General features: G+C 35.1%; 1 long non-coding RNA gene across 1 annotated transcript; it reads left to right on the top strand.

The window, feature by feature from the left end:
• Window positions 1-17,531: 17,531 nt before the first annotated feature.
• LOC125101107 (uncharacterized) lies at window positions 17,532-24,243 on the top strand. The gene is made up of 2 exons (XR_007127769.1): window positions 17,532-17,700; window positions 22,912-24,243. It is a non-coding gene; the product is annotated as an uncharacterized LOC125101107 (long non-coding RNA).
• Window positions 24,244-25,132: the final 889 nt, after the last annotated feature.

Raw genomic sequence — 25,132 nt, forward strand, 5'->3', positions numbered from 1 at the left:
CCGAGCTTCTGATAGTGTAGTCATGAATTAGACAAGCCTCAGTGTGGGTTAGAATAAAGCTCTCCAGTGAGCTCACTGGAGGAAAAAAAAAATAGGGATAATGGCTAAATACGGGGCTTGCACTGCATTATGAAAAATTAAACCTTTTCTTTACTCTAATTTGCAATTTTTTTCCCATGACATTTTCCCCAGTTTTTTAGTCCTTTATCTTTGCTGTGCTGTCATACAATAGGGATGACATGTACATGAAATATGAGAAAAACTGCTATCATTACATTTCCTTCCCATATCAGGATGGTGAGATTTGAATTGTTTACTTTTCCATTTATCAAGAAGAATCTCAGGATGGAGGATTTTTTAATCAATTTATGTAATTATCTAGTTTGTGGATTATTCCCCTGGTGCTTAATTTGCTAATTTCCTACAGACTGAATGAAATCTATCTGTTGTGTTGTTAATTGGACAGCAATACAAAAAGATGTAAATATTTTGTCTATCCATTTTGCTACAGGATAATTGCACTAATAAAATTTCATAAAAAATAATTGGTTGGAATTCTTGAATGAGATCACGGTCAAGTAGAAAGAGAACATTTTACTTTGCTTGATTTCTCCTGGCTAACTCTATGCTGTGCCCCACAGAAAATTTTGCTACATGTATTTGTTGTCTGATTTTATAATACATGATAATTTTTTAAAGACGTATAATAGGGGCACCTGGGTGGCTCAGTGGTTAAAGCCTCTGCCTTCTGCTCAGGTCATGATCCCAGGGTCCTGGGATCGAGCCTCACATCGGGCTCTCTGCTCAGCAGGGAGCCTGACTCCTCCTCCTCTCTCTCTCTGCCTGCCTCTCTGCCTACTTGTGATCTGTCAAATAAATAAAAATCTTAAAAAAAAAAGACGTATAATAATTTTAAAATTTGTAAGCCTCCAAATCTTGTACTTGTTTTTAATATTTATTTATGGTATTTTGGAAAGAGTGAGAAGTCTGGATTTGTGACTAAGCATTAAAAAACTAAATCAGTAAATATTAAATATTTAGTCATCAGAAAGATAACCAATTAAATATGGGGCCTACCGATTATGTGACAGATACAGAAAAAAGCTACTAAAAGACACATCACTTATGACATCTTCTTACTGCCCCCCTTTCATGTTCTTCTGGATAGGAAGTTGACTTAACTTGTCAGTACTAGCCTCTCTACCTGGGTGGCAGCTAGAGAGGATAATAGGAAGACTAGGGGGAAAGTTCAGTCTTCTGCTACCTACAGAGGAGACGGTAGTATTTGGAAGAGAGAAAAAATGATATACAAGAAGTCAGAGAAGCTTGACAAGAAAGAGAAGAGGAAAATGAGTATAAAAATCCAGCATGGGATGAGACATGTCAAAAGGATGTAAGCGCCAAACTGAATGCTCTCTCAATGGTCAAACTTGGAACAATTTGAGCAACAAAACAAACAGCATAATTTTATTGGCTTTGTAGGTTGTCATAACAAATTACCACAAACTGGGTGGCTTAAAACAACAGAAATTTATTTTCTGCCAGTTCTGGAGTCTAGAAATCTGAAAACCAGGCGTTAGCAGAGCAGTGTTCTCTCAGAAGGCTTTTGGGGAGGATTTTTCCTTATCTCTTTCTTCCTTCTAGTGGTGGAAGCAATACTTGGTATTATGGTTTGTAAGGCCACATCATTCTAATCTCTGCCTCTGCCATGGTGTTCACTCCTGTGAGCATGCCAAATCCCCTCATCATAAAGTACATGATTGATACTGGATTGATGATCCACCCTAGTTCAGCATGACCTCACATTAACTTGATTAATTTTGCAAAGACCCTGTTGCTGAATAAAGTTACGTTCATAGAATTGGGTTGATAGGAACATTTAGAGGTATTATTCAACCCAGTACAATGATGTAAGATTGGAACCCAAGATATAAAACAGATCTATATGAATACACACTGGCATAAACAAATAACGAAATAAAATAAATGGGGAAGAGGCAATCATTATTTGCAAAAGAATCTCAAATACTCATGTAGACACTCCTAAGAGCGTATTTCCCCAAACTCCTTCACCACCATCATACCATACCCACACATGCGTGTGCGTTGAGTATGTGATGAATTTAGTAACTCATCGAAAGAATGGAGTATGGAAACAGAAAGCATATTAGTTTGCAGAGGAGAAATCCTAGCAAACATGGCCTTACTCAAATGATCATGTTAACATCATCCTGATATATCATATGATAAGAAGTACACCATAATATATGATAAGGAAGGGAACTCACCCATGTGTTACTTTCTAAAACCCATAACCCCAGACTAAACATGAGAAAAATATCAGAGAAGACCACATCAAAGGACATTCTACAAAATACCTGACCAGTAATCCTCTAAACTGTTGAAAACATGAAAAAGAAAGGTGGAAAAAAATGCCAGAGATCAGAGAAAACTAAAGGAGGCAGGATGAATGAATGCAAGGTGGTATTCTGAAATCCACCATGGAGTAGGAAAAAAGAACATTAATATAAAAACTGCAAAATGTAAATTAGTCTTGAGTTTAGTTAAAAGCAACGTACCAGTGTTGACTTCTTAGTTTTCACAGATACAACATGGCAATGTAAGATGTTAACATTAGGGAAAACTTCATGGGATAGAGGGAAACTCTATATTCCCATTTCAATATTGCTGAAATCTAAAATTATTCCAAAATGGAAAGGTTTATTAGAAAAAGTACTCAGTATTTTTTAAAAAGAAGAAAAATACAAACAATTGTTTGATGTCTGAGACCCTAGAGAAAGCACTGGACAAGGAGGTAAAGAAGATTTATAGTGTGTGTGTGTGTGTGTGTGTGTGTGTGTGTGTGTGTGTGTGTGTGTAAATGTGTTGTGCCTTCATTGACTTCTTTAAGATGATGGACAATAATTTATTTTAAAAGTCATTTTCCTCAGATCTGAGTTCTTTCTTATGTGATTCCATATTGAGACTGACCTTGAGGTGGAAAGCAAAAAGTTGTTCTGATTACATATAAGATTTGAGAACAACCTACAACTCTCGTTGTGTAGTTATAAGAGTTAAAGAAATGGAAGCTGTCTTGTAGAACAGTTTAAAACAAAATTGTATTATATCAGAAATTCTTAACCCCACAGAATTTACCTCTACCCCTTCTTTGATTAACAATATTATGACATTCTATCTTCCATTTTAAATTCTAATCTCTTCAAATGAAGGATTCTTCCTGGCTTCTCCATGTCTTTCTCCAGAACATTATGTAATGTTTTACTTAATAGAAATATACAAATACTGGCTGTTGAACTTGTGGCTATGACTCTCAAAATCTTTGAAAGTGTTGCCCTGACAAGATCTTCATTTTAATGTTAAACAAAATTTCTATTTTTCAGTTACCTGATATCTTTGAGTAATCTTTCATTTTTCTGGTTCTTAGGCATCCTAAAGAGTTGGGCTGTGTGAACTCTCTGAGATCAAATGACAGAGAAATGCATTCAGCATTAATAGGCAACTTTCCATGAAAAAGTATGAAGGAGGGCTTATTTTTTTTTAATAAAATGTGCCTTAGCTCTTGAATTAAATTCCATTTGAAAAAACTAAAATTAGAACCTTCCTTTCAATCTATTTCACCTCACCTTATTATAATTTACCTACAACCAAATTTTAAACCTCTGTATGTAAACACACTTGAATGTGTGTTAGAGACACTCATTTTACCTAAAGTACTTACTTAACTGTTGAAACTGTTTTCTAGAATACACTATAATCATAATTTAGGGAACAAGTTTGGCTTATAGGAATGTAACAATTGTGAGAACTGTTATTAGTACTAATAAAGAAAAATTTGAGTATCAGTATATTCATGGCTGAAGTTTCAAATTGTACTTTAATTATAACTCTAATGCAAAGGCATTATCAGGTGTATGCTTAATTTAAAATGGGTATTTTTATAGATAGAATGGCTAGAAAACATTAAAAGAGTTGTATTGATATGCCACTCTTCCTTCCCTCCCTTTCTTCCTACCTTCCTTCCCACCTTCCTTTCTTCCTTTCTTTTTTAGAGAGAGAGAGACAGCATGCGTGCAAGTGGAGGGAGGGGGAGAGAATCTGAGCAGGCTCCACACCCAGCATGGGGCTCCATCTCATCACCGTGAGATCATAAACTGAGCTGAAATTGAGACAGAAACTTGACCAACTCAACCACCCAGGCTCCCCTACGCACTACTTTTATACTGTTTCGAGACAAAAATATTTCTCCTCAAGATAAAAGATACAAATTATTATGATATGTATCATTTGCAAGATATTTTGGACAGATCAGTAATAGAAATAAATAATAATTACCTTCAGGATATTTTAGTCTTGAGTAGTTTAAATTATCACCACAGTTTTGTCATCCACCATTTAGAATTTTAATCAACAGTGCTAAGACCCATGATAGAAACAATTAACCAAATTTATACTTGCCTTTCATTCTGATTGGTGATAGAACAAAAGATAATCATGGGAGAGAGGGGTAAAAGAATAAGGAAGTTTCCCAGGCACACAGACCTCTGTGAAAGATAAGACAACCACTGATAGATCCTGGACAGAGGATCTGGTTTGGGAGACTGGCAGAAGCAGGTGGAGATGAAAGTATGACCATCAGGGAAATAAAGGGGGTACTGAAGATTAAGAACAACAACAACAAAAACAAAAACAGAAGTAGAGAGCAAATTGAACTAAGAACAATTCCAAAGAAATTACTGTCTTGAGCAATCAGTTTAAAATAACATCAGTAAAATTTTATTCAACCTTTAGTTAAAAGTCATTTCCTACCACAGAACCATTTTTTGCTGATCCCATGGGTTATCTCCTCAGACAGATTTAATGGAATTTTGTGTGAAATGTATGTACAACCCATAGACTTCTTTCCTTCTTCTTCTTCTTTTTTTTTTTTTTAAGATTTTATGTATTTATTTGAGAGAGAGAGAGAGAAAGAGAATGAGAGGGAGAGAAAGCATGAGAGGAGAGGTGTCAGCTGGAGAAGCAGACTCCCTGCCGAGCTGGGAGCCTGATGTGGGGACTTGATCCTGGGATCAAGGATCATGACTCCAGGATCATGACTTGAGCAGAAGGCAGTCACTTAACCAACTGAGCCACCCAGGCACCCCCCATAGACTTATTCCTAATGCTAGATTTCAGTGAACATTAATGTTTCGTGTCCATCAATAATATCTGTAGCCATTTTAGGAAGAAAGACCCCATTTATGTGATTCTTTCTGTTTCTCCTTTTTTGCCATTATATATCTCTTAAAATAACCAGTTCCTTTGGGTATATTATGATAGTTTTCAAATCTTCACTGAATCATTTGTCAGTAATCTTCTAGTTGTTAGGAGAGTTCAAAAAGGTATATAATTTAGTTAATCTCCATTAATTACTATAATTTCAATTGACTTTAAGAAAATGTGATAATTGAAAATTATACTGTGATGGAAAGAATCATCAAGAAGATTGGCTGAGGACTGGCATAATAAATAAGGTTTTGTTTAAATAACTGAAAATGGCCTAAATATCATTTATTAGATTTTAGCAACAAAATGGTATATTCACTAATCATCAGTTACACTCATCTCCCTATCATTGATTATTGATATTTTATAATTGACAAGTTAAAATTCCTTAAAACAATATCTAAACTGGAAAATAGACTCTTTATAAAGATAATTTTATTAATTTTTATGTGGTCCGATAGTGGTTTTATAAATTGATTTCTGGAGGATCTTCTCAAATAGGAATGAATAAAAATATAAATTAATAGAAATATTTTTGAAATTCTTTTTTTTCTAGTTTTACTGATGTATAACTGATATATAGCACTGTATAAATTTAGTGTAGACAGCATAAAGATTTGACTTACATATATTATGAAATGATTACCACAGTAAGTTTAGTTAACATTCATCATCTCATACAGATATTAAAAAAAAAAGAAAAAATATTTTTTTCCTTCTGATGATAACTCTTAGGATTTACTCTTAAAAATTTTCAAATATACCATATAGCAGTGTTAACTACAGTCATCACATTCTACATTACCTCCCTAGTCTCATTTATCTTAAAACTAAAAGTTTGTACCTTTTAACCACCTTCATCCATAATTCATGCATAATTTCCTTAAGATCCCATCTATGTTTCTGCATATGGTTGAATAATATTTCACTGTATATGTATACCTCAACCTTTTTAATCCACTGATGGATATATTTATCCATTTATCCACAGATGGATACATAGGTTGTGAAATTCTTAACAGTGTTTAAACAGTGAGTTCTCCTAGATCTAATTATTAATTTATTCAAACTTTTTTTAAATTAAAAGTAAACTTAATCTTCTCATTCCCAATGGTCACCTAAACTCAAATCTGTTGTGTTTTCTTTCTCTCAAATTCTCTGAAGAGAAATGATAAATTTAAATGAATGACACCATGACACTCTGGGAAACAAGAAATGTGTATCATCAGTGAACCAAAATTTTATAAAAATTCCGGGAATTTTTATTGGAGAAATGAAAGATAAAATTTAACAGAAGTCACGAGAGATCCCCAAGGTGTAATCAATAAACACAGAGGGCAGTGATAGGCCCGGGGTCAATCCTAGGTCATTATTTAGCAATCTGTTTTCCAAAGAGCTGGGGTAGTTGGAACTCTCTACCTCTACAGGTGTAAACAGATCTATGGTTTGGCAGCAAAGGCTTCTGCTTAGCAGTGAAAGGCCAAGAGTTGTTCTCAAAATCAGGTGGGCATTTGGGTCATGTTACTAAGAAAATTCTCTTGCAGAAATGCTGCTGTCTGAGAGGGAAGTCGAGCAGACCTCCAGATACCTCTACACTGCCACGCAGACACAGAAAACAATAGGTTTAAAGTGACAGTCAGAAAGCACTCCCTTTTGGGAGGGTAATATACTAGGCCTGGAGGAGGTTCCTGTTCTGTAAGTTGCTTTTTTCCCAGGGGCACTTGAAAGAAACTGCCTGTCAAAACATTCCCCTGACTTTCCCTACTTACACAGAACCTTCAGTCAGCCGATTCACACTAAGGTGAGAGGCCTCCTGGGGAAGCAGTCCCAAACAAGAGAAAACAGAGTATGTGCCAGCTATCTTTACTATTCAATATAGTCCATCATTTGTAAGTGTGAGTACACATCCAAAAATCTTGAGAAAGTTGAGGAAAACCCACTGAATAAAAGATGAATATGAACAAACAAAGCAAACTTACCCATTTGTCCTTGGGACTGTGGGAAGTGGTGTAAGACTTTTCAGTAGAGAGTAGATTTGGTATTATTTGAATTTTTGGATGATTATACTACTGCAAAGTGGAAAACTAATTTCAGGGGAGGTCAACTATAAGAAACCATTTAGGAAACTGTTTCAGTGATTCAGGGGAGAAATAATGGTGACTGGAGAGGATATGGTAGAGAAACTCATGAATACAACAGAAGTTTGAGAGATAGACCTGGTGTTTAGAAGTAAGGGTAAGGGGGAATCAGGAGTCAAGGAGATCCAAACTCACCCTTTCACCTTCATTATTTCCATTTTAGAGGTGAGTGGATATTCTCCTCCAATTCCCTGGGCCAAGTTACTTAGCAAGGGACACAATGGAGCCCACCTGGTCCAATCTGCTTTCTGCTGAAGCTGTGAGCAATGCACTGATTCGAAGGTAGCCTAAATCTGCTAAATTCCCAAGTACCTGGTTTGGGCACTCAAGTCACCTTAATGTTCAATAAATCAGTGTATGTTAAGTGTCTGGATATTTTATAGTTACCAGAGCCCTTCATAGATAAAGAGGATTAAAAATAATTTTAAAGTACAACATTAACATAAATCCAGGGAGAAAATAGAATAGAATAATATTGAGAAGATTCGAGATTAATAATATATGCATATATTTATATATTAATACACACAATATAAAATAAACATGTATTATATGTATTTAAAACCTGTTCCTAATTGGTTTTATGTTTTATATTTGAAATATAGTATGATGTTCCATAGTTTAAAAAGAATAAGATTCATCATGAAATACTTTAGAATATTAGTATTAATAGCGGAGATTAATTCAGATTTTCATCAAATAGGGCTATCAATTAGACACATAATATGACAAACGCCATAATCCTAAATCTAGGCAATGGCAATCCATGAAAACGAGTCATACAGTGTTTTGTTTTGCTCTAGACCATCTTTTTGGGTAAAGTAGAAATGTCTGGCTGAAGGTACTTCATTTTGACTTGTATTTTCTAATGCTTCATGCACTGTGGGTATAAATGGACCTCAGTGACAATAATAGAGAAAGCTTTACTCTTTCTTGTCTCCATTTCAATCTGTTAAACACAGGACCCAATCCTCTGAAATATTTTCTCAATTACATCTTGAAGTTACCAAAGGCTGTTTCTTGGATTCCAAAATAAAACCATGCACTCTAATAAATGCTTTGTATGATATAAAATTAAAACCCTATTTTTAATTTTAGTTCAGTTTTAGTTTAATTTTAGTTTAGTTTAATTTTAGTTTACCACATATGTTCAAATATCTTCGAATCCGTACCTAGAATAAAACTTGGTACCCCACGAATAAAAGAAAAAGGCACAGACCATAAAAGGGAGATAAATCTATGTTGTTTCAAGTGTTAAAGGATCCTTAGAAGTATACTGAGTTTCCTGGCATCCTAAAAGGCAGAAAATAAGCATTTGTAAGTAGGTATCCAAACAATTGCTTTATAAAATCTGAAATGGCAATTAATTTCAGTTTCAAGAAAGTAGCGACATTTTAATTTCTCTAAATATATTGAACTTCATTTCCACAATAAATTAATTCTAATATAGATGAAGAGAAAATATTTTAAAATATTTTTAACTTTTAAAAAATATTTTAAGAGAAAATACTTTAAGGTTACATTTTGTTCCATCTTACAGTATTTAATTAAAATAGGCTACATTTGCATAATGTTCCTGACTTTGTCTAACCATGCTTATATCTATTAGTTCATTGGGTCTCCACAATCTTTTGAGGCACAGCTACAATCACCATCTCATTTGACTCATGAGAGAACTGAGACCCAAAGAGATGAAGTGATTTTCCTAAGAACACAGAGCTAGTGAATGCTAGCACAATGGCTGGAAAGCCAGGTTCTTGATTTACCAACTAGTATTTCACTTAGAAATTAGCAAAAATGAATAATTGAATTACAACTAAAGAATACAAAAGGTCACAAAGTTGTGATTTGAGGGACTTCAATATTTTCTCAACTGCCTTCCACAGAGCCTGAACACACCTCACAGTTCCAGTTAAGTCACTATCCTCAGAAAGTCCCTAGTTGAATGCAAATACCCAGGGTTTCTGATTTACCTCAAATCAATGTACATAATACCTTCTTTCCTGCCACACTTTTCCCACACACTAGTCCCTTGCAGCTGCTGAAATGGGAACCACAATGTAGACGAACGGGACTTTTTAGAAATTCTATGGTGTAAGAAGTTGAAAATGAAAAAGGTCCCTGAATCAAGAGCATTGTAGACAGAGAGATCCAGAGACAAAAGTCTAGACTGGTATGATTTGCCCATGCGTTGGCTGCAAAATAAATCCTTACATATTATCTGAACATTTTTAGCTGTAGTTTTTCTGTTGTATTACGGTCCTACAAATACTTGATTTATTTTGGTAACAACTATTCTAACCACTCAACCTTTGGGAGTTTAAGGGATTAACAGTCATTCACACTTTCAGGAAAGAGTGGGAATTAGTACTCTCAGACTGTTTTCTACCAACACAGCTGAGATCACCTATTCTTGGAGAGTGACATTTCCGAGCAGGAGAAGGGGCAGCCAGGAGGGGAACAGGGATATTCAATGTTAAATATAAGTTCAAGATTTTGTTTTATTTGTTTTCTCTGAATTTATAAGGACAGCAACCATTTATAACATTATTTCTGTAGAAAATTCCCTGAGCAAATCCCTTCATAGAATGGATGTTTGCTTGTTACAGAGGATGTGCAGTATATTGGTATCATTTCATTACAGTCCATGGCACTCAGAACTGTGGTCCAGGAAACTGTAACAATCGATAAGAATTAACAAAATATATAGATAGGGCACTTTAGACAAATCTTACATTCTTAGGGGCACTAAACTGTGGGCTCCTTAGGGCTTTGGAATGGGAACACAATCTAGAAAAATGTACTAGAATATACACTAGAATAATAAAAAGAGATGCAGAAGGCAATAGAACAAAAATTGACTCCTTCCCACCACTTACATAGGGCCAGCTTTGACAAAGAATAATTTTCATGACAAAACAGATGTAAGAGATCTCAGGCACTATTCCTAGCCTCCATTTTCAATTTTAATTTTATAAAGAAATTCAGGACACATGCTCAAATGAAAGTGCCTTCTTTATTTCAAGGCAACATGTGAACAAAGTGAGAAACTTCACAAACATCCTCACCCTATAAAAGAGCAGAACACAACTTTGCCTGTTTCGTTTTGAGATTCTGTGTGTGTGTGTGTGTGTGTGTGTGTGTGTGTGTGTGTGTTGAGGCTAGAACAAACCTCAATTTGTTCAACCATCACATGAAAAGAAAACATTAAAAGGACTCCCCTACATCTTTTAAATGAAATCTTATATCCCACACTTAGCCAATTGTCAATTATCCATAATGAATTTAAATCTCTGTCTGACTTTGTCCTGTCACCCCGGCATACGCATACTAAGTTACTTATCTCTGTAGTCATGCATTTAATTCTAACCTAACTACCACCCAGACATTTTAAAACAAGATTAATTTTCTTTCAGAAAGTACTTATTTTAGAGATAACTACATGAGTTATATCTTGGTTATTAGAGTCGTTTCTGTATACACACACACAACGGTTTACTACATTTAAGCAAGCTCAATGGAAAACTTTTTTAATGTTTGAGGGTCATGGCTGCAATAAATCTAATTATCCTGTGAAGAGTAGACAAAAGAATAAGACTATTATTGTAAGAGCCTTATTTTTAAGCCCAAGTAAAATTTCAACTGGATATACATCATTTGGCTACTTCCAAAGGTGACTGTCTACCATCATTTGTTGGGAGATACATGGTATGTACAAAATCTAAAAGTCCTGAGGACGCGATCTCTCGTAATATTCAAGGTGCTGTAAGTGCACTTTCATACTAGAATTTTTCTTAGCTTCTCAACTGCTGGGGTGGAGAGCCTAGATGTCCAAAATTACAACTGACACTAGAGACACAATGTCAGAGATTCTCTCTGCACTCTGCTTTACTGTTTCATTTTAAAACTGGTGTATTATATTTCTGCTAATAAACGCCTTTCTAAGGATTTGGTATCACTCTTTTGCAAGGCACATTCACATCCTTCAATGAAAGTTACTATTATCAGAGCAATGTGCTCTTACTATTTATTTATTACAACAGCCCTCATGACTGCTTACCAGGCAAGCACTAGAAATATCTAACTCATTACCACTACATAAAATAGCATGGGGTATTTACAGAATGAAAGAGATCAGAGCATGACAAATTCTAAAGTTGCTCGTGTCCCTGTTTCTAAAGAAAAGGAATGAATGCTTTTCGACAAGCACTGGTAACTTGCACTATCGAAGGGCATATAGTAGACTTTTCGCGAAAGTACTGCCCAGACAAAATCTTGGTGGAAATACCTACTTGCCATACCCACCTCTGACCCTTTTTCGCAGTATGGTCCTAATACCCGGGGACGCTCTCGGGCCAGCCGATGAAAGAAAACAGACCCAGATGGAGTCTGAAACTGAAAATGCCTATTGACTTATTCAGCTGGAAGTTAATCCCAGTTGCTATTTCAATCTATTGCTTTAAGTGTCCGCAGACATGCTGCATTCCTTACAGTAGTTGAGAGGACAGACGTTTGGGTCAAAATATTCTTGCCCACTCTGTACCTAATGTAGGCTTTACAATGTTTACAAACAGCTGCTGCAATCACCCAATGATCCAGAGAAAAATGTGACATATTCAAGGGTCTGACAGTTAAAACCAAGCATTTGTTCAGATAGCACCTTGTGGCTGGAGGTAATAAGACCCATGATGATAACGGTATTTGTCACATCCAGAGCAGCTGTATTCATGAAAGTGGAAGTGACCACCCTCTTCCACACCCAGCCACTACTTGGAACCCAGATCTGTATTATGGCTGCCTTGGCAACAGTGCAGCAGTAACAACTGCAACCATGGTGGCAATGTCAATCCTGAGACATTTTTGGATAAAACAGGAGTCTTGACTTTCAATGTAGAAAGGCAGAAAGAAAGCCTGTAAAAGAAACTGCAAAGGTGATATCCACAGCACAGAGAGATGGAGTACACTGTGACTTTTCTATACTGAGACTCTAGGATCTTTATTGTAATAATTAAGTTTTAAAAGGCCAACAATTTTCTAGTGGCTGTTCTTGTGTGGGGAAAAACCATGTCAGGAAAAAGGATCCTGGCAAGTAGGAGACTTATTTTATTTTTTATCTGAAACAAAACTGTAAGGAATAGACTATTCATTATTTTTGACCATGTTAAACAACGTGAGTTTCCACATAATCGATATGATGAGAAGAATTGCAAACAACAATGAAAACAGATGAAATTGACCACTAGGCCTTCCCACTGGCGAGTCTAATTGTGATTGGCCACTGGCATCTCTTCTTTTGGTCACATGGTCAAATTGCATTTCCCTGTCCTCATGACATGAAACCCATTTATATCCTCATGACTCGCTGTGGTTAATGAAATGTGAGAAGTGACAGGTGTCACCTCAAGTTGGAATCTTAAAAGAAAAGTTCAATTTGCCATTCCCTTCTCCTGCCGGGGCAATCAGTAACTTTCCAGATGATAGAAATATCATCTGCCCAGGGTGAGAAGGTGTAGAACAGAGTTCCCAGGTGTCCTGGGATGAGCAAGAAGCTCATGTATGCTGTGCTAATCTACAGCAGTTTTAGAGTTGCTATCTCAGTACAAGTCCATTCTGGTTATGCTCACAGTATGAGTTGCAGAAATTTAAAGAATACCATTCTTTGTTGAAATACTTTGGACACACAATACCGTGTGAATGTAAGTTTAAATAAACACACAAATACACATGTGAAAAAATTTAAAAAGAACATCATTCTTTATCTTTTCACAGAATCAGAAGCTATAATGAAGATAATGCTCCAACTGTTTTCACTAGAATAAGACTATTTCTGCTCTGGCTAGAAATAAAGTGCAGGATCATGAATTTATAGTCAAAGTATGCTCTTCAGACAGAAACTCAAATGCACACTAGGACCAATCCAGAAGAACTGTTTCACTGCCTGAAATAACCAGAAATAATTTCTTTAATGTGTTGTCTTATAAATCAAACCAAAATTTTATGAAATAGTATTAATTTTCAGCCAGACCCCATTCATTTTCCTTTTTATTAGCCTTTTCCTTTCATATTGTAAACTTCACACCCTATCTTTTTCCCCCTAGAGCCTCTTTCTCTCTCCTTTACTTATATGGTATCCTCCTGTCTGATAACAAGAGAAAGTGATTATTACCATTTTATATAACAGATTCTGGCAAAGTATTTGTGCTTCTGTTTTCATAGTAATTTAAACTTTTTCTGCTGTACATGGAAAGCAAAGTTAGATGTTGGCATTATGGAATCTTTGCTAGGATTATCAGTTCCATTAGGGATTTCTAGACTCCAAAAAATATTTGGGCCCTTTGTAATATGGGTAAAATAGAACACATAGAACTCTTAAGCAATCCCACTGTATTTCTCTGTTTACTTGTGAGATTATCCCAGAACAACAGCTTGAGTGGTATTTCTGTGAGCACAATTAAATGCATAAAATCAAGGACTATGTGTGTACATACGTGCTCATGTACTTAAAGAAAAAAGACAATATAATCAGTTAAAAACGGACATTTATAAATTTTTAAATTATGACAAGTGACAGCATTATATTTGCTCATACATTTCTCCAGAATTACTACATTTAAACTCCACACTTATGGACTTACTTGGCAGAGGGCCATGAGGACTTCCAAAAAATCTAAATAGTAACAAAGTGTATTATTTATATTACTGATCAGAACTAAATTCTTTTTCTTAGGTCACAGAATTTTTTTCTTAGGTTTTGAGGCATTAATTAATTAATTAATTACAAGTTAATGAAGCATTATGGTATGGTATTTTTTTTCAGAAGGATTTTTTGCCTTTGCAAAATAGCAATTTTTCTGAAACACAGTGGTTTTGCACAAGGTTTACTAGTCGTTAGTTCCATCTACAGTATATGCACCAATAGAGAGTCAGCAGGTTTATAAAATTTATTTGACTGACAATAACACAACTCTAAGTATTACTTGAATGGATCACATTCCATATTCGTATTCTCTGAAATACGGATTGGGATTATATATACATGCACTAAGGAGAATTTGTTAACAAAGTAACAATTCTGATAATTTTTTAGTGCACTCATAACTCATGATAATTGTGGCTTTCATCAGGGGATTTTTAAAAGAAAACTCCCCTACCAGAGATACCCACATACATCTTTTAAATATGAAAATCCACTTTGCATTGATCACAGTCTTTATTAAGAAGACTGTTGACTTCAATATGATAAACATCCCAAAGAATGTCTCATTGTTCCAGAAAATTTCTGAGCAATCACTTCTCTGGTGATCAAGCTGATCACATGCCATTAGACAGTACAGGGTGAGGTAGGCAGGAGTGGGGGACTTTACATTTTCTAAGTACCCACTATGGGCCCAAACCTCTTTTGGGCACTTTACATATATTATCATGTTTAGTATTCATAATCAGTCCATGATGAAGCAATTATTATCTCCTGATTACAGAGGAGGAGGCTGAGGCTCAGGGAGGTACGTAATTTGACAGGGGCCACATACCTCGTAAGAAATGGAGTAAGAATTTATAATTTAGGTCTTTTGATTTTAATGTCTGTATTATTCCATTATGTTACGTTGCTTCCCAGAGAGTGCAATTGCTGCTTCTCTAATTTAGGGCTTATTTTCAAATGCACTGTCTATAAGTACTTGGCCAATTATTTTCCTATGAAATCAATTTAAAATAGAAAGAAGATATATGGTTCAAATTTTTCATTATTGATATTCATCAAGAATTTGACACATCACCACCAACAAAAAGAATCTGACAGAACAAACTGGAAAGAACTACTGAAGTAAACTTCATTAGCAGGATGAAAAAACGTACAAGATATGCCTTACAGTTGTAGCTTATGTCCTATTTAGGAAGGGTTGGCCTGACCCCGTTTCTACTCTGTAGTCTCTCTTTCCAATCTCTTTCCTCCCTTTCTTTTCTTTTCTTTCCTTTCTTTGGAGGGGGGCTGGTTTAGTATATTAGAGATGAAGCAGTTCCTTGATTTCTACCCATTTATCCCAGATTTGGAAAACTCTTGAGTTAGAACTGTAATTTGCTTTCTCACTGCCAGTTGAAATGAAAATGTAAATAGATGGGCATTTTACCTAGTATCCATACAAAATTCTGTTGCTTTGATCCTGCTTCCTTCCCAGATCAGATTCTGGACATTTCACTAATTCTAGCTTTCTGTTATACAGAGGGTGCTGTGCTTTTTATTTTCAAATACATAAAATCTTTTGGTATCTTTCCACTTAGGTTTATAACTCTGACTTTGATTTTGGCATTCATATTTTCTAAATTTTAAAATAAGACCTTTCTGCAATATTTTGTTCCTCACTAAGATTTGTGGCAAAATTCTAATTAACAGATCGAACAACAAAAGAACCCACTAAACATCCCCTAGATTTTTTTTTTTTTTTGAAGGGGGAAAACATTCTATAAAAAACACTGACTGCTGTAAGACACACACTGATGAACACCTAGTGCTTAAAGAAATTCATCATCACCTAAATTCAGTTCCTTCTTGCCCCACTTCATTGCCTCTATACCCTCCACACACAAACTAAAGTTCTCATAAAACTAGTTTTAATGGTATCTATACTACTGTATACATTTTTCAAAGAGGGTTTCTAAAACTGGAAAACATGGTTTGAGTTTCAAATAGAGGAGATAATAGTTTCTCTGATGTCTGGATTTCATTTTGTGGCATCAAACTAGACGACTCGCTGTGTTTGTGCCATCCTAATTTAAGGATCATTTAAAAAATATTCCATTCTTTCTAGAAATTATAAAAATATAATTTGCTGAAAATTTTTTATCATAGACTTTTTAAAGAAATGTATTTTTTTGCAGCATATTAACTAGTAATAACTGGAATCAAGCCAGAAACGACACACTAAGGAATAATTTATGATAGACTATAGTTGAGCAAAGTTTTTTCTTTTAACATAAAATATATAACAGGTAGTATTCAGCCATTTTGTACTGTAAACTCTAGAAGACATCACTTTGGGGTATACTTAGTGTAGGTATAAGCACATATATTATAGGTGCAAGAATAAAAAAAACACTTGCTTATACATTATTAAGTTTTGGGGAGGGAGGGAGAGCCTAACAATTTTTACATAAGCAAGGTTTAGGCCATAAGAAGATAGAAATATCTTATTTTCTATTCAGTTAACAGGTTTTAGCAGTTTTCTGAATACTTATGAGTAGCTCAGAAATTCATATAAGTTCATGTAATTCACACAGCATCTGTTGTGAAAAAATAAAGTGATAATTTACATCCAATTAAAATATTTTTCATTAGATAAAATGCTTTAATAAACTAACAAACATATAAGAAAATAGTATTCGTTGGAAATAAAACAACTTAATTTTCTATAGAGCATGAAAAGAATCCAAGATTGGTCAACTAAAAAAAGAATTAAGAGTCTAAGTCTTTTATGTAAAAATCTAATCCACTGAATACTTTTTTAAAAACTGTGTGTCCTTAACGTCCTACAATTTATGTAAGTTATTTGAAAGCATATCTGCTTACTGGGTGTATTCTTATTGAACTACTAAAAAATATATATCTACCAACCCCTTCATAGCTACAAGTAGAAATTTCAAGAATGCTTCTTAAACATACTCACCTTTCATCTTTTAAATGTTTGCCAATTATACTACCTGACAATATATGTAGCCATGGCTTAAAAGGAAGTTACTGGGTTGTTGTTTTTTTTTTTTTTAAATCAATTTCTCTTTTCTGATATAAAGATTCTTTACCTTTAAAAATAAGCTTATATCCAATTTGGCAGGCAATTATGCAAATGTATTCTGTTAGGGCAGATTCCAATGGTAAAACAGAAAATAAACTTAAGAAAAATGGGGGAGTCAAGCAAAGAGAAAGTTGGTGGGTCTTGCTATTTTTTTTTTTTTTTTTTTTTTTTTTTTTACTTTAAATATTTTTAGGCCTCTTTACCACTGCTGTTGGGTCATTTCTCTTAGCTATACTAAAGAGCCTTTGTCAGTCTGGAGGAGGCAGCCATGTGTCCACGAATGCTTATTTAGTACGCTGAGGACAGATGGCCTAGAATTGCTGAAGAAGACCTTAAGATATATTTAAAAGAGGAAAGGGAAAGAAACAATAAAGGAGGAAATAAATTAGAGAAGAGGCAAATGTGTAGCCAGGAAAAGTACCCGCACACACACACACACACACACACACACACACACAGACACATGCACACAAATGAAGGCAAAGTATAAAGTGGTAAGTAGGACCTGATTTTTTTATAGATTTGCTTTTTCTGTAGAAACTTTAATTTTCATTATTGTTGATTTGTTGTCTTTTTAGGAGAAACCTGACAATCATAGTCACTGCTGGTTTGGGCTTAGTCTGTTTTAGTTGATATATAACTGCACTTTTGCTTCTTATAGCATCCAAACTTGAAATATAAATTTTGATTCAGAAAAGCTCAAGGGATTTACTTAAATCAAACTGAATTAAATTGAAGTCCCCAACACCCTAGGAGTCAAGGCTTTAACACAATTTGTTTGAGTCTATCGTAATTAATTTATCCTGCTCAGCATTTTATTTCATTTTTTTTTCTGTTATTTTAAGAAAATGTACACATGACTGCCCAATCCAAACCTCCTGACAGGTTGTTTCATGTGTACTGGGAATGGGAAAGGAAGTGGGGAAGGAGAACGGAGGGGCATGGAGGCATCCGTGGATAACACTATACTTGTTTTTTTTTTTTCCCAAATAAACTGTGTGAGATGTTGTGAGATGATTAAAAACTGACATTAGTGGATTTTTACTGTGTATTTTTTTCTTTCCCACTTATCAAATTAACATTTTCCCATTTTCTTCAGATTTATTCTATTTCAACCATGTTCTGACGATGCCAGGTAACAGAGGGCTGTTGCTTCAATTGCCAGGTTTTCTAATGCTCATAAAACAAATATTAGATTCCAAATTTCTTATTGCCTTCTGAGTTGTCATGGTTATCAAATGACACCTTCTCTAAATTCTCTCTCATTTTAACTCTTTTTCGTGCTTTGTATAAACAGGCTGCTTGAAAATCAAGGAAAAAAAAAAACATCAAGTTTGGGTGCTATAAAGAAGCAAGAAACACAGAAGGAAAGAAATATTTTGTTAACCACAAATTGAAAGTGGAAAGATTTTATCCAGAAGCATTAAATGTCATTAAACATAAGAAGTCTAAAAAATACCTGCTTTATATAATGGTTCTCTGAACAAGCTCTCGGCAACTTGCAGCCTGCTAAGTGAGTGACTCTTGCATTGTGGTTAGAGTTTTTTTTTTTTTTTTTTTTTCCAACATCCACCCCCCCACACCCCCACTCACCAATCACCACCACCAGTGAAATGGGCATCAAGGATGCTGGATCTTTCTAAAGTAAATATAAGGGGTATTTTTTTGGATACAAGCACCTTTAAAAATAGAAAGGAAGAAGATTCATAAACAGAGCCTTTGAAAATGTACAATACTTTTGTCTTATAAAAACATCTGTTGCTCAGATGAGTATTTGGAACGCTGAGTGCTTCAGATTACCCCTCAGAAGGTGTGTTGGGAAGTGTCTCTGTGGACTTGGCCCCAGGGGAGGTCAACCCGACTCTCGGCCTGTTGGCTCAGCAATTTACCCGTGGTCAGCCCGTCTTGCCATAATCATACGCTGGCGCCCCAAGCCTGTTTCTTAACTGTATTCTGTACCTTCTAATGAAAGCATCCCAAAATATCTCCAACCGCCCAAATTCTGGGGCAGCCATGACCTCAGATGGGACTGTAGAACACACTGCATTTGCTCAGAGTCCCTGATAAAAATCTCCCTGTTTTGATGACTGAAATTCTCACTCTCTCTCTAGTTCTTGTCACTTCATAACTCATGGTTACTTGCATGAATTCCAGAATCTTTGACACGGAGCTGATTAGGAAGCTCTAACCCAATGCATAACACCCCAATCTCATGTAACTTGGAGCTTTTACAATTAAGAAAAGAAAAAATAGGGGGAAAGGTCATTATAAAATAACTTTCTGTGCTTAAAGCAATAAATGCACCAGCAAAAAAAGTAACATGTGCAAATCAGAAGAGATAATTCATTTGCAAGTTATCTGAAAAGTGTAGTTTATCTCCTATACAAATGGGACATGAGTTCTTAGTGGGGCTACGCTGAAGTGGCTGTGGATAAATGTATATGATCTCAGACTTTACTACAACCCTTTAGGGAAGCTTTCAGCTTTGAGGATAATAAAACAAAATGAGGAGAGGCCAGTTTTTTTGAAAAGTTCAAATGAAAAAGCAAGCAAATAAACAAGAACTCTATTTAAATTCAACAGGTGTCCCTTAGGGCACCTTTCTCTTGCCACACCTTTGTGTTATCAAGTAAGGTAACTCAGTATCTTGTTCAATGTGGCTTGAACAGGAAAACACACACACACACACACACACACACACACACACACACACACACACACACACACAAACTTAACAACCTGTTAAGGAAATAAGCAAAAGATAAAACTTAGATAAAAAACAGAGAGATCTCTATTGTTATTTTGCCATGTTTTATATGCATTTTGAAAGCTTTGAAACCTCTTCAAAATAATGCTCATAGATATCCAGACAATTCACACAACTTGATTCTTAAAAGTGCCTTTTGTACTCAGATAATATCGGTTAGAGCATGTATTTGAACAAGCCTCCCAGATTTAATGCTTTTATTTAAGGGAAGAAATTTACTTGTAAAAAATGGGTAATACAAAACATACCGACATGATTTTGTTAAAAATACAAAGCATTATCATTTATATGATAGTGACCTTCTCCCACAAGTATGCTTTGTAAACGTGATTGAATGAGAAGGAAAAAAAATCTTTTATTATCTCAGCTCTCAAAAGCTTTACTGTGTAAGCTACACTTGCTCCTAAGTATAGCAGAATTACACCACGTCAGGATGTTGTGGAGCAAACAACTAACAAGGCACTAATAAGGATCTTTGCATGCATTTAAGTACAGGTTGGCAAAAATAATTCCTCTATTATTTATTTAAAAATATAAGCCGAAGGCCCAAATTCTGATGTAGTGTTTCTATTACTAGCCCGTTTCCTTCTAAGATTCACATATTTCAAATCTATGCACTTCACTTTGCTGTGAGTCAATAGTGTCTTCTAAACGCATGCAAACATATTTATATATAGTAGTCAAATATACGTGAAAAAATGCAGATTATGTATATTTAGCTCATTGTATATGGCTTTATATGTCTGATAATAATTATAGTGCACTTCCTACAACTAGGAAAAAAAAAAAAGCACAAATTCACTGTAGCCTAGGAACTCCATGGGTCTTTGGCTACTTTTATTTTTCTCTCTCCACTGTGGTGGGACAAATCTGCCGGAATCATGAGTAGGGTTGAAAACAAGTGCAAGTCAATTGTACCTTGCTAATTTTTCATACGCTTTTTTCTTTAACTGCAGAGCTTTCTTTTTTCTCTTTTTCTTTTCAGAATCACTTAAAAAAATTTTTTTTTGCAATCTATTTTTTCCCCTAGAAAGTAACCCCTTGTGTCCTACCTTAGGCTCCTCACTGAATGATCTCTTTTTCTTCTAATTATATTTCTTCACCTTGGGAGGGACTCACACTGCTTCAGGATAAGCAACCCAGAAGAGCCTAAGGTCAGGTGTGCCCTAGAATCTAACTCTAGAAATTACAATCCTGGAATAAGAACAAGAGAGGGAAAGAAGAGGCAGAATAGGGAATTTCTAATGATATTGAGGCTTATTCTGAGGAATAATTAACCGAACAGCCTCCTATGTTACATCACTTGCTTGAAATCTCAGAGGACGGACTAAAGAATTTAGGAAGCTGATCTGAATCGGTTTCCTACAGCCATGAGCTTAACAAATTAGTTGTATCAGTGATCAAGTCTCCAAGTTTTATTTCCCAAGTATTTACTGCTCCAGGGTCCAAAAAAATAGAATTTTATTCACAAACCAGCAGAACACAGAGAGTAACACGGGCATCTTACACATTAAGGATACTCAAATTTAAATCATCCAAAGAGGAGGAAATTGACTTAATTTGATATGAGGCTTTCATTCCTCTTAAAAATGGGGTTCAATGAAGGAATTAACGGGGGTCAGCAAGACAGAAGGTTTCTAAGATAATTCTTGAAGTAAAAGGGGGAAGTGCAGGGACAATTTGTGAAATGCAAACTCTTCAGGTAGAGGAATTGTAGGTAGAAAAGGGAAGAACATTGGGAGAGCTTTTAAACCAGATTTTCAGCTGGGCTTTTGTTTAACACATATGCAAATGTGTGCACTGCTTCATTTGAATATTTATTTACTGCATTTGTGAAGGAAATTGGGGGATTATAGCCTCTTCCCAGCTGTGTTTTAGTTAATGACTGGTCAGCCTATTAGCCTGCTCCACTAAACGGATTCTCTGCACAAGCAACACCTTTTTTACCCTGCCTAGAAATTCTTCACATAAACAACAGTGGGGAAAACAGCAAACCAAATCCAGGGAGCTTTACACCAAAAACGAAAATATCCCCCCAGAATCATTAGAAATAAGTAAGAAAGTTATTTGACAATGATGACTTTTGCATTTTTATAATAAACAAAGCAAACATTTGCTATCAAATGTTGTAGGGGAAAGGGGAGTCAGCTCATCGAAATTTCTCTTTACTGAGAATGAATTCAGGTTACTGTTCTAAATGGTCTTTCTTTTCTTTCTCTAGTACTTGCTCACTCATTGTCCCCTATGAGCATAAACACACACATCAATGAAAATGTCATGAATTACTTGGGCAATTATTAATATTTGACAAATTCACTGGAATCTAAATTTCATAATTTCTCCTATCTCCTCACTGCCAAAAAAACACAGAAGGAGAAAGAGTAAATAACATTTCTCTAGCAACCAAACTCCGTGTACTGTCATTGCTCAAACCAACTTATTGAGAGGAATCAGTACCAGTTAGGAGATTAAAGACTTATATCAAGACAAGCTCATTTCGAAGGATTAATGGTGAGCAAATCTTTAGGTCAAAAAGCTCTAATATAACATGTGTAACAGTCTATAATTTATTGATTGTTATTAAGATAAGAAGGATCTATTTTCTGTTAAGTTTAAATGTCTCAACCAATAAGAAAAAATTTACCTTATTTCCAAAATGTCTGTCTTCTTTATATCATTTTAGATTTTACTTACTATAGATCCACCCATACAGGTGAGAACACTCACTAATTTTAATACAGTCAGAATTAATCCATGGAAATGCAAGAGCCAGATTCTTACCATCAAAATTCTGAATTTTTCTGTCTGGATCTAAGAAAAGCCTGAACTTCAATTTTATTAGCAGAATGATCTTTATAGAATATTTATAAAATAGTTATTATCAGAAGTATTAATACTGAAGAGAATTTTTTTTTTTTTTTTTTTTTTTGGTCAACAGCTTGTTGGTGCTTATGTGCGAGTATTACAGCAAATAAAGAGACAACAGTGGAGAACCTAAGAGCCACATGGACATGAAGAATGTTCCTGGAGCAACATTACCATTTTTCATAGTTGGAAAAACTGAGTATCATACAATAGACCGAGAATTCAAATATTTATAGAACAAAAGCTGATAATAAAGGAAGACATGCTGTCAGACCTCAAGATATACAGAGAAGTAACAGCTACGTTGACGAAAGAATATTACAAGAATAAATATTTTACCTAAGAAAACACCTTTAGCTACTTCACTGCTAAGATACTATCAGTGCTGCCCATTATACTTAAAACCACTCCGAAGAGCAGAAAGAAGTTTCGGATACACATTCACGCCATCCTTCTACATCAGAAGTGAATGGTGTGCACTTCTCAATGGCATCGTTTTCCCCCTTCCCACATGAGTTTCGAAACCATCTCATAAGCCTGTCAGGCATATTTCTTCTTCATTCCTTCTGTGGGGCAGAGGCAGACAGATTGCTGGATCAGATAGTGCAATACGCTGTATACTGCATTTGAAATGTGCCTTTTTTTAAAGCAGCAGATTTATTGATTTTCTTAAGTAGAAAATATGCACCCGGACATTAGACAAACACAGACTAAACACAGACTGAGGAAAAGCTGATAATTTGATTAAACTGACTGAGCTTTTGTTGTCTGTGTTTGGGGAATTTCCAATAATGCACAAGTGCCAAGCGCCCCTCTTCTACTGAATTTAACAAATGTAATCCCTAAGCACAATGAATGTTACAATTATACTGTATTTGGAGAATTGTTTTTCTTTAGAAAAATATTTTGATGAGCCTATATATTGCTTAGGTTGAAAGGAAGGGTGGGGTGAAAATCTTGCCTTGCTCAAGATACAGGACTTCATTCAGAAAGGGGTCTAAGTATTAGCTAGGCAAAAAGCATTCATTCGATGGAAATATTTTCTTTCTTTCTATCTACATACCTATCAAGATTACAGAGATATAATTGATTAAATGTAATTTCCTCAATTTTAGGGTCAAATTGAGTTCAATATTTAGGGTTTATAATGCTTCACAGTGTCATTTCACATGTCGTAGGGAACAGTTGTCTCAAGATGTCAAAAAGCTCTGGTTATTTAATTTACTCTTATGGATGCCTGCAATGAAATTAGTGGCAGAAAGGGTATGTGTGTGTGTGAACAGGGATAAGGGAATCATAGCTAAAATTATGTGAGGATTACTGAGTTTTATGAATCAGTTGAGTGAGCTCTTGTGAACATCAACTATAAACAACTCTGAGCTGTCCCTGTATCTTTTTTTTTTTTAATCATTTAGACTATGGTATTGAGAACAAAATCTATATTCTGCAAGGACTTATATTATATTCTGCAAGGACTGTACCACAAAAATTTCTAGCCGCTTAACCACAAAGACTTTCACCTTTATTATTATCTATGCCTCTGCTTACTAGATTTTTAATCATTCATAGTGTTCCTCACCTTCTATTTACCATTCTTTTGCAATGTTATTTTGTTCCTTCTTTTCCACTGGCTCAGTCTTCAGGATTTTATGTGTTGCCATAATGATATTTAATCACCTGCTAATTTTTGTCCGGTCCAGTTCATATTGGATAGCTTTCCCAAAACTCTCTACTCCAGTTAATCTAGCTAATAATACATCTGGTTACAAATTTTCACAAGTTTTTTGAGTATATTTCAACTCTGGGCTCTTTTCCTTGGCCTATACTTTTTCCCAAGCATAGGCTTAGACCCTAAATAGGTAATCATTATGGTGACCAGATAGAATCATAACCTAGAAGGTCACCACTTAACAACTGCTCATCCATAATGGGACAGCTGAACTATTAGTAAGATCATCTCAGTTTTGTTTTTACTTACCGAAATGAATTTCAATTACAGATTCTACTGTTCTTTTTAAATTTCCTTTGAGTCAAGGATATTGATGCACAAATTAAGGTAACACTGAAGTTTAAAATCACTTTGCCTTCCTTGTATTAATATAGGAATTTATTTAATGATTCATCTTAGCTGGCCTGAGGATGTTTAAACAGAGCCACATAGGAGATAGATTCAAAGATAATTTAAATCCATCCTTTTTCTGACTTGCCTCTCTGCCTTTTCAAGTGTATGACAAAGATAATTTTCACTAACTCTTTTTCATCCCTCACAAACTCATTAGGGAAATAACATGTAA

Source organism: Lutra lutra, chromosome 5 (assembly GCF_902655055.1).
Source record: "Lutra lutra chromosome 5, mLutLut1.2, whole genome shotgun sequence".
Classification (NCBI taxonomy): Eukaryota; Metazoa; Chordata; class Mammalia; order Carnivora; family Mustelidae; genus Lutra; species Lutra lutra.